At 39.4% G+C, this 15,652-nt stretch overlaps 1 protein-coding gene across 14 annotated transcripts in view; it reads right to left on the reverse strand.

Moving 5' to 3' along the window:
* CDC42SE2 (CDC42 small effector 2) overlaps positions 1-15,652 on the reverse strand; it is an 85,479-nt gene that overhangs the window by 49,608 nt on the left and 20,219 nt on the right. For 2 of the 14 annotated variants that reach the window (XM_082337468.1, XM_082337467.1), the window contains exon 4: positions 1,594-1,678. The exons of 11 other annotated variants lie outside the window; for them this stretch is intronic. The gene's annotated coding sequence lies outside the window, so the exon portion shown is untranslated. Of the gene's footprint in view, positions 1-1,593; positions 1,679-7,605; positions 7,711-15,652 lie in introns of those variants that run through there. One more of the 14 variants, XM_082337470.1, reaches the window with a different exon arrangement.

Below are 15,652 nucleotides of genomic sequence, written 5' to 3' on the forward strand. Positions count from 1 at the left end.
AAAAGAAAAAAAAAGTACACCAAAAGACATTAAGAATCATACAAAAGGGGACTAACGTTCAGGTTCTGATCTCAATCCAACTAGTGGATCGGAAAGAGAAGGTACATGCTTCCACTGACATTTCCTCCCAAAAATCTCAGTGCTGCAGCTTTAATACACTGTAAATGATTTTGCTTTACACTTGAGAATGCTGTAGCATGAAAAATAAGCCATTCTAAAGCAAAGAGCTCACACAGTTGTAAGTCTGCTGTGTTTCTATCCAGAGCAATAACGAAGATGTAAATAGCATGACAGTTTTTGCTCAATTTAGCTTCTCAGTCACTGGTTTAATTGTTAACCTTCTTGTTGGTAGAAAATGTTTTTTTTGCACACTAGAACTCAACTCACAGGAGAGCTATCTGCTTCTCAATTTAATGCAGTGTGAAAAACAGTACTTTCCATCACACTACCAGGTGTTCAGAAACAGACACTGTGAACGCACAGTCAACCGCAGTGCTTGTGCTATCTGGAGTCTAAATTAGGCTCTGATTTCATTAAACAAAAAATTAACAAGCTGTCCAGCTCTTCTTATCAGGCTTGGTTCCCACAAAAGACTGGGGAGCTCTATCCTGGATTAGCAAGTAGCTACCACAATAGCACAAGACCTTCCCAAAAAATCCTACCCCCCCCCAACAAATCTCCAAAACAACCACACCACAATCCTCCCCATCCCCAAATGAGGGTATTTTGTTCTTTAGCTCAAAGCCAGACAGCATTTGCTGCTTACTTCCTATTAGCTTTCAGTTACAGTTATGTTGCTACACTATGGCTTATTCGTTTGAAAGTCTCTTATCTATGAATTACATTAAGAACAAACTACCTTATTAACAAAGAAATCAGAAAACCCGTTCTGGAAAGAAAAAAAAAGCAACAAAGAACACACTGCATATGAAATTAGATTTGCCATTTGTCACATACGCTAGGTCTACAGAAGAGGTCGGTGCTCAGTTGTCCAAGATGTGTTTTAATGCATAATCATTGCGCTGCACTTAATCCACTTCCCATGTGGCCACCTCAGGAGGTGCCCAGCGTGGCTGTATGTCAGGCATCTGACTTTCACAAGCAGAGTAGTGACACCCATGCCAGACAAGATTTTTGAGCAGAGTACGGAAAGTCAGTCTGGACTAGCTACTGCAGCTTCCACGTATACACATGACCCAGACTCACCTAACCTCAGAGCATAGCCCCTCACCAAATGTGGCCCCCCTGCCTCTCATGTGCTCTCTACCTCACCCCCTGCATGGGCACCTGTGTGGAAAAGGGACTGATTTGTGCACGGTTGATAGTTGGGCATCGAGACCTTGCTCTAACTTTGTTTTAAGATACAGCCAACAATGGAGTGTATTGCTATCTTGCATGAAGGTATCAAAGCTGCATCATGACAAAACTAAAATAACTATTTCTGGGTTATTGTAACAACAATAACAAAAAATATCTGGACTTAAAGGATCTGTTTTTTCTCCTTATTCTAGGAACTTCATGCATGAAATGCATTTATGGGTACAGTGCTATTATAAAACATTTACTTATTTCTCAATAACTAGTACATATTACCTCAAGAGAAGCTCAGAGCACACAGCCAACTCAGACAGTTCTGTATGATGCTTCTGTTGCAATTTCACAGAAAGCTTCTGTTGCCCTGAGAGGAAAGAGAGGTGCCTACACTGAACACAGACATGAATTTCTCATTTAGTTGATGCCAGCTAGAAAACGCCCTATTAAGTCAATATTTTTAATCACCGACAGCAATTAAGACACCAGTGCAGTGTTTTCACCAATGAATGAATAATCAAAGTTAAATTACAAAGAATAAACATGAGATCAACTAATCTAGCCTATTTATTAAACGTGGCAGTTTTTTATTTGCATGGTCACACTTTCGGATGATAGATGGAAGCATAAAACACCTTTAATTAGAAAAAAATTATTATGCCCAAAAGCACAAATGGCATTGTTGACATAACTGGGTAATTACACTTTTGAAGATAGGTTTGCAAATCAGCACTTCTGTACTCTGACACCCAGCTTCCAGATCCCCTTCCCACTCTAACACAAACATAACCAATTTAACCCAAGTTAAATGAGTATATAGCTTAATATAAGGGGGGAAAAAGGAAGGCAATTATCAAAAAAACATTTCCCAGGTTTTTTTCTAAACTGTAGAACTGTCTCAGTAGGCAAGTGGTGGAAGTTCCAGCACATGAGTCATTCAGCACTAAACTGGACCGAGCATCAGTTAAAAAAAAAAAAACAAAAGAAAACCCCACACATGAACAGTCACATCTTGGCAAATAAATTAACAGATGAATGAGCAGATCTTTTCCATTCCATTTTTCTTAATGATTCTGTGGGAAAGAAATCAAATGTACCAAAGTGTCTTTCACGTACCAAAAAAATGAAATTGCTTCAGTAACCATTTAAAGACTGGGCAAAAACTTTGAGAACCAGTATCAAGCAGGTAAAAGAACTACAACTTTTTTTCCTGAACTTAATGTATTCCCAGCATTCTAACCCAGGCACAACTCTTCATCTTAGGCCACAGTGACTCTGTTGATATAATTTGTGAAGTCAATTTCATGACATGATTGTCATGGCAAAGGCTGGTAATTACTGAATTACGGTAAAAAAAAAAAAATGTGCACATATAAAGATGTTTTAGTATAATCCATTATCGTGAATCGTATTGCTAACTATTTAAAAGGAATTAGTTTAATTGCTAAAAAAAGAAGACACAATTAGGATGCTCATATCAGGCATACGCTTTGCCATGAGCACTCTCACTCAGTCTCCTGACCTCTCCACTTTACCTATGTGGGAAACAGAGGCATAACAACAATACTATTTTATAACTCAATAGCCAAGGACATTCTTACTCAACTTAGTTCTAAGCACATGCATTTCCACCAATTTATGGATTTCAGTGTATGTCTTCTTGCAGAGCTAGGACATTGGAATTGCTCTGTGATGCAAAAGACAGAGGGCAACCCTTCACCCTGCAGAACTGGCCAACAAATGTTTATTAGTTTTTAGAATTCTGTATGTTAATCTTCTACATTTTCATGAGCAGACATTGAAAAGAACTAGATAAAAATATGGTATCACATAAAGCAACAGGTATGTTTCTCAGCAGAACTTTTTTCTGAACTCTGCTCACAGAACTCTGAAGTTGCCATAAATGGACTGCCTTGCAAATAAACCCTGAATATACACTGCTGATTAATCTGTGATGAATTTTACAAAACCTCTACACATCTGTCTTGATATCTGCTTTCACTGCATTCTAGCAATATAACTAAGGGGGGGAAAAAAACCCTGAAGTTTGAAAGTTTGTTGTGTAAACAAATGCCAGCTAAACCAAAGAAAGCCTGCTTTAGAACTTCTAGATACAAGCAGAAACGGTGATAAATGGACTGGTGGTTCTTCTGGTCTGAAGAGGCCTCTACAACGTTGTTATCCAATATTCTACTCCAGAGACATTAATGCCATAATTGAATGAAAACTAAGACATTTAACCTCTGTTTTCTGATTTTTTTTAAAATAGGTATTCAAATGTCACTTGAAGAAAACAAATTATGGGGAATCCATTAGTACCCTCAGAAAGTTATGCTGATGATTAAGCAAGCTAAGTCTTAGAAGTACGTCCCTTTGTTTCTGTGTAATTCAGAGTTATACAAAAACCTTATCATCCCTCCTCCTTAACTTTTTTCTTCCTTTCTCAAACAACATTTTGTCAACCTCCTCGCTTTCCATAAGGCACGAAACAGGAAGCAAGCATCTGGAAGGTGTGCATGTGGGGGGAAATCACACATCACTTGCCTTTTACTATTATTTTCATTATCTATGACATTCCAAGTAAAGACATACAATATATTGTTTTCTTTTAAAATAATCAAGGTTTTGTAGAAATTTTCCCTACTTCACTATCTACCTTGACATTTTTGCCATGCATGTATTCCATTTGTTTTTTTTAAAAAAAAAAAAAAAAAAAGTTTATTGGTCTTGTCTATGTATCTGGCTTCCATAGGACAATCTACCTGGTACAGCTCAAATCTTAAAGGAATAAAGATACTGGCGTGATGGAGGAATCGGAAATTTAGGAAAAGTGAACTCCAAACTAGTAAACATTTTCCTCCTTAACCCTTCCCTCAAGGTACTTGCACTATTATTCTGCTGTTAAGGCTGAAACTGCTATTAGCTAGTTTTATGCACCTTTCATCTTTCTGCCAGTACTTCAAACAAACAAAGCAATCACCCTCAAGGTGCATCAGGCTGCCAGATACTCAGCCCCTAGTGTTTCTCCTCTTTGTGCTGCCTCTGTTCTCCCTGCAGTACTGCACTGCGAAGCAACCATGTCGAATCCTGGGGACAGTGGGGATAGGAGCCAAACGTTAGAAAACAAAATAGAAAGAACAAGCCAAGTGACCCTTTTACGCTGAGTCCACCCCTTCCATACAGTGAAGGTGAAAAACAGCCCTTCAAAGTGATTTGAACTAGGTGCTTCTTGCTACCGAGTCCTTTTACACTTACGTTCCCAGAAGTTTTGTTGCAAGAAGAGGCCTGCGCTTCCTGCTCCTGCACTGTGCTGTCCAGGTCTCCACACTAGCCCAGCACGGTCTTCAGACATTGCCCCTACTTACTTCTTGCTTTCTCATCCCTTCCTCAAGAATATCTATACTTCTCTCCTCCATGCACACACGGTGAGGAAAAAAGATTCACTAAATATTGCATTTTGTAATAGCCATAATAGTATCTACTTACAGTAGATGTTAGCAGCATGAAATAAAATCTTAACACTGTAAGACAAACAGCAATGAATTTACATTCTTTTTCCCATTGTGGGCACTTCAATTCCACTGTCATGTTACCAAACAGTATTTGCTTATCCACACCGAATGAACACTTTCCAATACCAAGATCTAGCTCTGGAGAATTTGTCTGGGAGGGAGGAAAGAGAAAGGGAAGAAATGACACTATTTACAAGAAAACACATTCGAAAACAGTATCAGCAATTGTGGTATGGATGAGAGGCATACTGTCTCCAAGCAATCTCTCTTACATTATTTCAGTTAGTTACCTGCTTGCAAACAGCTAAGGAAGGGAAACAAAACACACACACACACAAACTGCCCTGGTCTTTCCAACCTTCTGACCTAAACAAAGCCCCTAATGGAAGCCTGAAAAATAAACAGTGTTTTGCCCAGGGTATTTTTCATGCCAAAACAATCGCTAGACATACAGTACTTCTGCTGATAAATTTGAAAGGTCCTGAATAACAAATACGAAGTATAATACTTGTGCTTCCTTGCTATGAAAAGAATGCTGCTGCTGCACAGAGTAAGAATCTCTATAAATATAAGCATGAAGATTCAAATGTTTCTCACATCAACTCAAAACCATTTGCCCACTTGAAACAGGGAAACACAAGTTCCTTTACTCAAGATCAACTACGGAAGTTTTCCAGACAGCCAACGCAACAGGCAATCTTTTTGTAACACACATAACAAAGCCATAAGGAAAATGGCAGCAGCAACCATTGCAGCTCTTCATATCAGGAAGGACTGTCAGGTTCCTCCAAGACCTCTTTTGTAAACTATGCTGATGAAGACTGCAGAACAAGCCACAGACAGTGAAGTGAATTACAAGGCTTAGCTCATGATGGATTTAACATCAGATGCTTCCAAGTTCAAGCTTGAAAAAAAATGCTTTGCCAACACCACCTACTCTGTTGTCCACCATCTGTTGTCTTATTCTACTCTTTTGACAGGTAAACTTACTTAAATCAGAGTTATTTCTCCTGGCGAATATCTAGTTCCCTAGACCACAAGGCAAATATGTATTAGCTATTCAGAAGGATCATTCTGGCTCCAAGCGTTGTTATGGAGAAACATGACAGACCATTAAAATTTCCTAACACACAAATCCACTACCTTTTCTGGTACTGCCAGGGTCAGGAAAGAACTATGGATACTAGTACATGCTTCCCTTTAAATGAAGCTATACTTGTGTTTTAAACACAGTGGAACTTTGTCCTATGCCAGAATCACAGCAATTTGGAGATACAAAGCACTAAGTAGCACAACAGCTTCATTTTCTCTCAAGAACTGCTGTGGCAGATGACCAAGAAACAGGAATTAAACAGACGAGTTTTGGAAAGATAATAATAGCCCAAACTAGCGCACTGCCTTTTACAGAAGAGGTAAAATGGCAGATTTTTTGATTTTGAGAAAAGATGCACTTTTTTTTTAGTTCTATGGAGACTTTTGCCCCTTTCCCCAGTTACCTTGACCTTGTAAGAAGTTTTGCAGCCACTTTTGAAGAAGAGATTGTAATAGCTTTGGAGTATATGCAATTGCTAAATATCTTCATACTGACCTTTACAGACTTTGTGGTGAGGATTCTTTCTGCACACTACAGAACTGCTGGCAAACTCCATTATCACCAAACATTTAAGCTGTAAAATTCAGTAGAATCCTCTCTGTTCAAGGGAAAAGAAAGAAAGGTCTTTTCTGCCTTCATATTTCCCTCAGTTCTGTTTGGTTTTGTTTGGGTTTTTTTTGGTAAATTATTTAATAACATCGTATTTCATTTCTATAGTCCTTTCCAGTGAAAGGTCTGGAGATGAGTCACTAGGGTTTTGCTGGAGGGTACAATCAAGTCTGCGTGTAGAACTGACTTAAGTAAATCAACTCAAATGAAAAGCAAACAGCAATTACTTTGACTAAATCGTCAAGCAGTTGGAAGGTGACAATTCAGTTTACCATACCACGTTGCCCAATTTTGAATAAGATCCTATCTCCTCCAATGCCACACAACTGTTTGGTTTTTCTTTTCTGTGTGAGGGTGGGGGACATTTTCCTTGAATCTGCTGACAAAGATATCCTGTGTGTATTTGGAAACAAAAAAACTAAAGCCACACACCAATTCCTTTGCTTGGGATAACAATTTTTATCTAGAAGTTAAGATTAAGGTGTAAGAAGTATGCATTTAGATAACAGTTAGAGCTGTTCTTTAACATGTTTTTCCATTATGGTTGCTCTTCCTCAAACAAAAGAAAGGGCTGTTAAAGGGGGTGTCAAACTCTTTAAATTTGTAACTTTACTTTCACTAGCAACTTCTGCAAAGAGCACAAGACACAGTAGCTAAATCTAGCATTTAAGTACAGCCTTAAATCCTATCCCAGCCCAAAACATTCCCCTCATTTTTCCTACCCCCCACAAAAATACAGAGAATTCTATAATTTGAGACTCAAGGTGTCTCCAAATATTTTACAGGTGCCAGACCTTTCCCTTTGCGCTTCACAGCAAGTCAACAAATATACCTAGTGAGGGAACGTGTTCTTCCTAGCTTTCATCTTCAGTCCTCTTTCATTGCTCAGGCTGAATACAGAACAAGCGGGGAAGAGGCAAAAGAAAAAAAGGAAAGCCAAGAAATGAGTAACTCCCATCTACAACAAAGCTCCGGTAAATCTTGCTTGAACAGGTTAAGATGATGATCTTCTAGCTTTCCATCCAGCTCCTGTGCAGGGCATTATTGCCTGTGTAGCAGAGTCAGCAGAAGGGAACTTACTCCTGACTTGCGGTTGCCCCAGGTCTGCGCGTTGGCCTGATCAGAGAACATCCAGGAGTCATCCCATCTGCTGCTGTGTTTGCTCTGGGCTCTGAATTACCATCAGCTTGTAGCACAGGTGTTCGAGACTGCACATAGGAGGTACGAAAGTGGAAGAAAGAAAAAATCTGTGCCTATCTTGCCAAAAAAAATGGCTACTGCATTTGTCAAAATACTGGAAAACAGAACTTTCCATGTCACCATTCTTTGTTACAGTAACTAGGTGAGCATGATGCAGTAACAGCACCTTCACTGGCAAGTTGCACTTGCTTCCTAAGTGAATTTGGTTTCCCCTTTTTCTCCCCAAGAAGAAGGGGCGATAGCTCACATGTGAGGTTCAGCATGAAGGCCAGATATGGCTGCAACCCCTTCACGCAGGATAATCAGTCACTTCCCCAAAGCCCTCTTTGTCTGCCGCTCAGCCACAGATCATTTGGTTTAAGGTATTCATTATTCAGTCTCTCCCTCAAACAAACGCCCCCTCTCTCCCAGACGTGCAGCCAGAACTGTGGCTGGTGAATCACTATCCACAGCTGGGTAATTAATGAAGCCTATTGTATTCACATCAGTAGAGTTATCCCAATTCATTCACAGGACTTCCCATGCAAATAGACTGGATTGCCACATCTTACAAATGAAATGTTTAACATTAATTTCTCTAGAAAACATCTGTCACAACAAGCATAACACTTTAGAAGCACCAACACAAATCTTGCTAATAGTCCCGTAAATACATATATATATATACAAATATATATACAAACACTTTTTTTTTTTTTTTTTTTTACAATAAATTAGGTTCTCAAACCACTGCTTCTTAAGGATTTCGCGCACCTATACTACAAAAATCAGCTTGAACTGAATTCCTTTACGCTCTTTAACTGGTGAAAATGAATTGTGCGCTGTATCAAACAGCACTGTGAATTCTCCAGGAAACACACTATCAGGCTAAAACTCTAGAATCACCAAAAAAAAAAAAAAACCAAAACCAAACAAAAACCAAAAACCCCAAGGATTTTTACTACTTGTTATGAGAACAAACTTACAGTGTTATGTTCAATATGAGAAACTCCTAAAGCCCAAACCAAGATACAGTTACAAGTAACAAAGACACTGGCAAGTCTCAAGTCATCGATTTATCTATGTATTAAAAGGCACACAGATAGATTTCAGTCTAAGGGTTAAAACCGAAAAAAAGAAAAAAATCCCTAGGAAGAATAACAGGCACACAGGTTCTTCTAAATACTAGGCTACTGGTTTAATTTGCTCATCTTCAAATGCGGCCATCCTCCACTGGGAAGCTGCCCTCATTCTTTTCTCCAGGCCCTTGTTGCTAGGGTTGCAGCTGCAGGGCCCATTCCTGCTGAAGCGCATGTCTTTGGAGGGGGGCACAAAGGCTTTCATTATCTGCTCCTCCAAGCAGGCAGAGCACTGCCAGAATAGAGCATTCCCCCTTCTCCCCCCACCAGAAAGCAGGCAGGCAACCCCTGCCACTCCTCCATCGTGACCATTTACAGATGGAGAGCTGCAGAAGGCATCCCCTGCCCTCGCTGGGCCGCCTGCCACCACCACAGGTTGCTCCCCCCCAGGGAAGGGTCTTCAGATGCTGCTCATTTATGATTCAGTCATCTCTACTCACGGCTTGATGAGAAGTTCACACTGCAGTTCGCCTCAAGAACTACTGAGATGATATTTGTTTTTTTAAAACCAGTAAGAACAGCCTCCTGATATTTCTAGTCTTCCAGAAAGAGTTGTGTTTAGAAGTCCAGGCCTTCTCTGGGACATACAGATTGAAGACACAAAACAGAAAAGGACACAACAACCAAATCGGCACACCATGCTGTGGTCTAAAGCACTGCTCATTCACACTGAACTATCTTCCCAGGCCTTAATTTAAATCTTTATTGGCATTAACACCTGGATTCATTCTATGAACACGTTAACACAGTTGTGCCACTTGCAAAGGGGAAAGGGATTTGGGCATGTTTCCATTTGGAAAATTTAGCAAAATAAATAAATAAATTAAAAAAAAAAAAAAATTCAAAATAATTAAAAACTAGTTGTTTCTTCGACTAGTTTTAGTACCATCTTCCTTCTAAATGCCAGTATATTGTCAGCAATTTCCTATAAAGAAGTTGTTTAGCACTTCCAGTGTCAGAGGAGAGAAAACAGGCAAAAATAATTGGTTTTCACTTTGGACTCTTGCTCAGGGCAAAAAATTCATTGTTGAACAGCAGAAAATGAATAGAGAAGAGAAAGAAATTAACTCTCCATGAGATCCCCAAGTATCAACACATAACAACTCATAATACATTTTTTGAGGGTATGTGCAAATAAGTAGTCTACAATAGAAACTGAGAAGATTTATTTTACGGGAAGCACCCAAAGTGATCATTAGTTTTACATTAAGAAGCATATGCAGAGAGTACACAGGGTGCAAAAGCATTCTCACATAGGTTGTCAGAGTATTACACAACAAGAGGTAGAAAGGAAATCACAGTTTTTCTAGACCTTTAGTTAAGGTCAGACTAGTTTTTCACTTAATGTTATCATATCAGCAGTCCTGTACCTGAAAGCCTGTCTCTTTAGCACCAGTGGAGGAAACACATGGGATTTGTGCCAGCTCTGAGGAACCCAAGTCTCCGCAGAAGGCGACAGGAATTGCAGCATTCGCTGCCCATAAGATTACCAAAGCATCCTGGCAAGGTTATGCACTTACCGCACTCCTAAAGAGTCAGTGTATGACAACTTCCAGATACAGTCTGGAACTAAAAGGCTGCTACCTGTCCCATGATCTGACACCTGTGGTCTAACACTGGAAGGACCATAGACAGAAGTATGGTGTTTTAACTCTGTGTTGACAAAGGACATATGCAAACAGTCTGGTCTACTTCCTGGTAACCTTGTGAGAAACAGGTTTGATCTTCCCTAATGTGTTTCCTCTTGGTACTTCTGCTGAGGTCTTTGAGCCCCACGTGATTATTTCTGAACGGGCACAAAGGAAGGCAGAGATGAACAAGTCTCATTTCTGCATGGGAATGTCTTTAAAGGCTCACATTTTGAGAAAAGCAACATATTTACAGTTACCTGCCTCAGTTCTGTGTAAAGCATTTAATAACTGGGGGAAGGGAGGAGAACAACACAGGATCTCTTTACTTAAAACTCCTGACTGAAGAATTCAACTGGTATTATTCAAGGACCATGACTCAAATACTTCTAGTGCAACAGAAAGTTAATTGTTCTTCTAATCCAGAATTTGTGATGCCTTAACCTACAATTGTGGATTTTTTTCTATGTGAATATCTCATAAATATTTAAAGTAGGAATACAACAAGATCAAAAAAGGTACATATACCACGCTCACTTGTAATACTATGTATTTTAATACTTGATTCCACCTGCTCTTTTTTCTAGCCTGATCTCATACCTCTCTCTCTGTCCCCTGTTGTATAGCTCTGTAACTGGGATGGTAGAACAACTGGTAGAAAGAACTTCAATTTCTGTGTTAAAGATACACATTTGCTAGAGCCCAAGGAAAAAAAACCAAACCAACACATGTATTTCACATTAGGCAGCAAACAAGCCAGAAGCAACTAGAAGAATAAAGAGGGGTAAGAGTCAGAGGAGCGGCAGAATAACACACAGTGGTGCTGAAATAACTGCAATTCTTGAACACACAACACAGTGAATAATGCCGGTATTTGTCAAAACAGAGTGAATCTGCTTTTTACGTCACTAGTACACCCATTTTTGAACATTTGAAATTAACTAGTATGTGTGTATATTATATTTTTATATATATAGATAGATATCTCAAGCATTCCAACTGCTTTAGTGAGATGTGCACAAAGCTATCACCCTCAACTTGAGACTGAGACTTCAAAACAAATGCTGATTTAACTTGCTTTATAATATACTGATATCCTAGACAGCTGCAAAATTTAGACAGCACTGGTAACACCAGTAATAATAGTCAGTGCGTACTGGTCATCAACTTTCACTCATTAATTCTGTACTGGTACTTTGATGGGAAAAGAGACAAAGTGCTTGGGATTTTTGGAGAAGTTCTCAAAACAGTAGTCTAGAATACTTTCTTCCACTTCTTGATGAATATCCTATTTTAGTGCATTTTCAATATTATAGTATCTCAAACATGAAGTACTTTCTAAAATGTACAAATACTAATAGCAGGACACCAAAATAGTGAAAAGCCTTTCAGAAGCTTTTCTGGGAAGTTACTGTTCTCAATTCATGAAGTGGCGGGCATTTCTTACTTTTGTAACTGCTTGTTATTAATAACTGTGTTATTGACCATGTCCTCAGAATATAATCGGTGTCTGTAAAACAAGCTATTATTTCTGGATATATCTGAATGTATCTTCCTTCTAGAGGATTCTCAGCTATCTGAAAAGAGCAGTGAAACAAACAAAAAACCACTTCCACACTTGAGTTCACCCTGAACTACCAAATTAGTAATAGCTGCAGCGCTGCTCTACCGTAGAAGCTTCCGGTAAGTAAACGCTACGTGACTTTGTTAAACATATATGGAAATGAAAGTATATCAGTCCCTAGAGACTGGAACAATCACATGCTTTTGTTACAGTTTGTTTTGGGACATATAAGAAATTCAGACTTTTCTGCAACAAAGCTTCACATCTGGGAGTTTGATGCCTATTTACAAGGGGTTACTAGCCACAGCAATGCAATATCTCAGGTTAACATCCAAGAGCCTCCACTACTACATTAGTAACACATACCAAGCCCCTCGTCCTTAAAGGGCATTACAATCAGTTTTTGCAGAGCTAGCAACATTTTTCCAATGCTTTTAAAAGAGAAGTAGTTACAGTTTTCTCGCGTACCACCCCACGAAGGACTTCATAATGTAATGTTATCCAGCAGCCTTCAAATTCTGGGTCCATCTAACAGCATCACCACAGCAGTAACCACCACTGCAGTTACTCTGAGACGCAAGCAGCTGAAAGGAACAGGAAGAGACGGAAAGGTAACAGGAAAGGTTATAGTGTTACACTGGGGGAAGGGGAGAGGGAGGGGAGAAGCAAGGCAGAGCAGAGCAAAAGAAACTAGACTCATGAAACAGGCCTGAAGTTTACATACAATATAAGAGAACTGGGTGCAAGATTTATTTGTTTTTAAATAAATAAAAAATTGAAAAAAAAGGGGGGGGGGGGAAGTAAAAGCACTTGTAATGATACCACAACAGATAACCCACTGCACTAAGAAGCTTTGCTGAAATATACCTAAATACCCAGAGGCAAAGACAGTGCAAGAGATATTGAGGAGGTAGATAGAGAGCAGAAGAAAACAGGTACAGAAACAAAGGCACCATTGTATTTTTAAGAGAGCACTTGTTGACAAAATAATTTTATAGATGAGCTTATCTGAAGGTAAATAATGAAATTTTGACAGTAAATCATATTTTTCTTCTGTGGCAACTCTGTTAACAGTGAGAAACTTCAGTGATCTTCCATGAGTTTGTTTTCCCTAGAACAGATAAATCAAGTAATAACATCTGTGTACAAACTACTCTGGGATCTGCACTTTAATATCAGCTGGGACTACAGAGATTCATGTCACAGTGTGGCTTTTCATTTCCTTCTAAAGTCACAGTCCATTAAAAGGCAGAAAACATTCAGTACAGCAGCACCCCAGTCTCTTGTGGCATCTCAAGTTAGAAGCATCTCAAAACACAACTGGAAAGTTAGGTAGCTAGATTTTCCGAAATGCCAAGTGCCCAGCAGTTTCCACTCAAAGCCTGCCAGATTTTTGAGAATCAGGTGCTACCCAACTACAGATTTGGCCTGCTGTTTTACAAACCAAACAATTCCTCTGGCACCCCTGCCCCCAGTAATTAATTACAATGCTTCTCCATGCCTCCACTCCCTCTTCTGCATAAGGAAATTAACATCTTTTCATATACGTGTATAGCAAATAAACTACCACCCATGCATTCCTCTTTAAGAGAGGGTTTTTCACGTTTCCACCTCACCATAGTGAAAGCATCTTCCTCAACAGTACTGGCACTAACTTGAAAAGACTATTCTTAAAAAGGGGACTAGGCTGGCATTACCATCCTCATTTTTTAATTCACTCATATTAACTATAAAAGCATATAAAACCCCCAGTGAAGCCACTGCAACTCCCCCAACATTATCTTCCTGCCTCAGTCAATTCAAAAGCAGCATTCCTGTTCTGCCAGTCAATGGGATTTAAGGAAGTTACGGCTTGAGGCCACTCTCCTCGTTCTTCAAACACCTGCACCAACGAGTCAATGAGCTCAGGATGTGCAAATGCAGTTCAGCCTCCGAACCTGATTCATACTTAAGGCTGGTTGACCCAACTTGACTGACAGAGTAACTGTTGACAAATACTTGGAATGAAGTCCAACAAACCAGCCTCAAAAGAATGGTCGCTCATGCATAATCCAGCCAGAGAGAGACATGGATCTATTATGCAACAGGAATAATGGAAATATTGGCCCACTTACCCTTCCTCCCCAAGTTACTCAGTAACAGGTAACATTCCTGGTAGGACTAATAACTGGGAATCAAGAAAGACTAGAACGATTTAAAGACTGATATACGTTTCCATACAGAGAAAGAAAGACAAGATGCGCTTCTTCTGAATTGCCTCAGTCAAAAGAAGAAATCAGATTCTTGAAAAATGCTGTGGCTACTAGCTCATGCTTAAGGAGGCAGAAGCAGCAAGAAATTACTTCACTCATTGTATTTTAAAACGAAAATGACATTGCAGAATGGTGTCTTGTGACAAACCTAATATGATTTGAATGAAGCATATTCCAAGAAACTACATCAGTCTTTCCTAGACACAGGGTAGCATCCAAACGGCTCAACCAAACTGCAACAATTTCAGACATGAGTAAACATGCAGACTAGGTGTCTGTGCAACTACAAAAAGGAAGCAAGAAGTCTGTGAAATCTGCGAGTCCAAAACCGAATGTTAGTAAAACTTTCCAGACAGTATTTTGAATCTATGTGCCAAAGTCCTGAATAAATGCTTACTGGAACACATCCCTCCTTCAAGGGACATAGTTTAAAGTGCTTTTCCTATTAAGGGAGTACCCAGTAAGCTGTACATGTTAAAAAATAAAGCTAGAAGACAATCCATTCTATGTCCTTCAGTGTGCTGTAGCAACTGTTGGTCCAAAAGAAGACAGACATCAGAGTGGAAGAGTATTTTCTGTGGCAAAGATGAACCTGAAAGTTAAATTGGGCCATTAGTAAAAGTCTGTTCATTAGTTCCTCTTTCCTTCTTGATACTAGGTCATTAATATAGGAGAGGACATTATCCTTTTCCTTCTTTTGAAGAAAATGGACAGTTGCCATAGTTAGAAGTTCCACCCAGAATTCAAGAACAAGGTTTAGATATGGTAAGGGAAACAGATCTCCTCCACTTCTGTTCATTTCGGCATCCAGCCTGCTGTAAAGATCAGATTCTTAGACTTCATATGAGCCCTTTTCTGCCTCTGAGCTACCCAACTTACTAGATTTTAAGTATCTCAAAGTATTTCATGCTGTAGAATAGGGTTCCTTAATTATTTGATACCTATAGCGATCTAATTTGACAATAAAATGCATGCATATTGTCTGGTAGCTTTTCTGAATGGATAGGCATTGCACATGGGAGGGTAACTACAAATCTGATGTACAGCAAACAAGACAGTAAGCACTAAACAATTTGTGACAAGGACCATTAACACTCAGCCTGGGCTCTCCCAGGAAACAGGACACCAGCATTCAAGCAGTCCGAGGACATTTGTCCATGGCATTCTCACTGCAGACAGCACTTTGTCCTCAGTGTTACACACCACATGGGTTTGGGGCATTTTCTGTGGAGACATGATTATTCATGGTGGTAAAAGCCAGAATTACACTCTCAGAGCTTCTTAGGCTTTGTGCCTTAATTACAAAATGGCAGTTTTTCCTGCATAAAATCACCTATAAAAACAAAAAGATGATTGCAAAGTACA

This window comes from Platalea leucorodia (assembly GCF_965183815.1).
Source record: "Platalea leucorodia genome assembly, chromosome: Z".
In the NCBI taxonomy this organism is placed as follows: Eukaryota; Metazoa; Chordata; class Aves; order Pelecaniformes; family Threskiornithidae; genus Platalea; species Platalea leucorodia.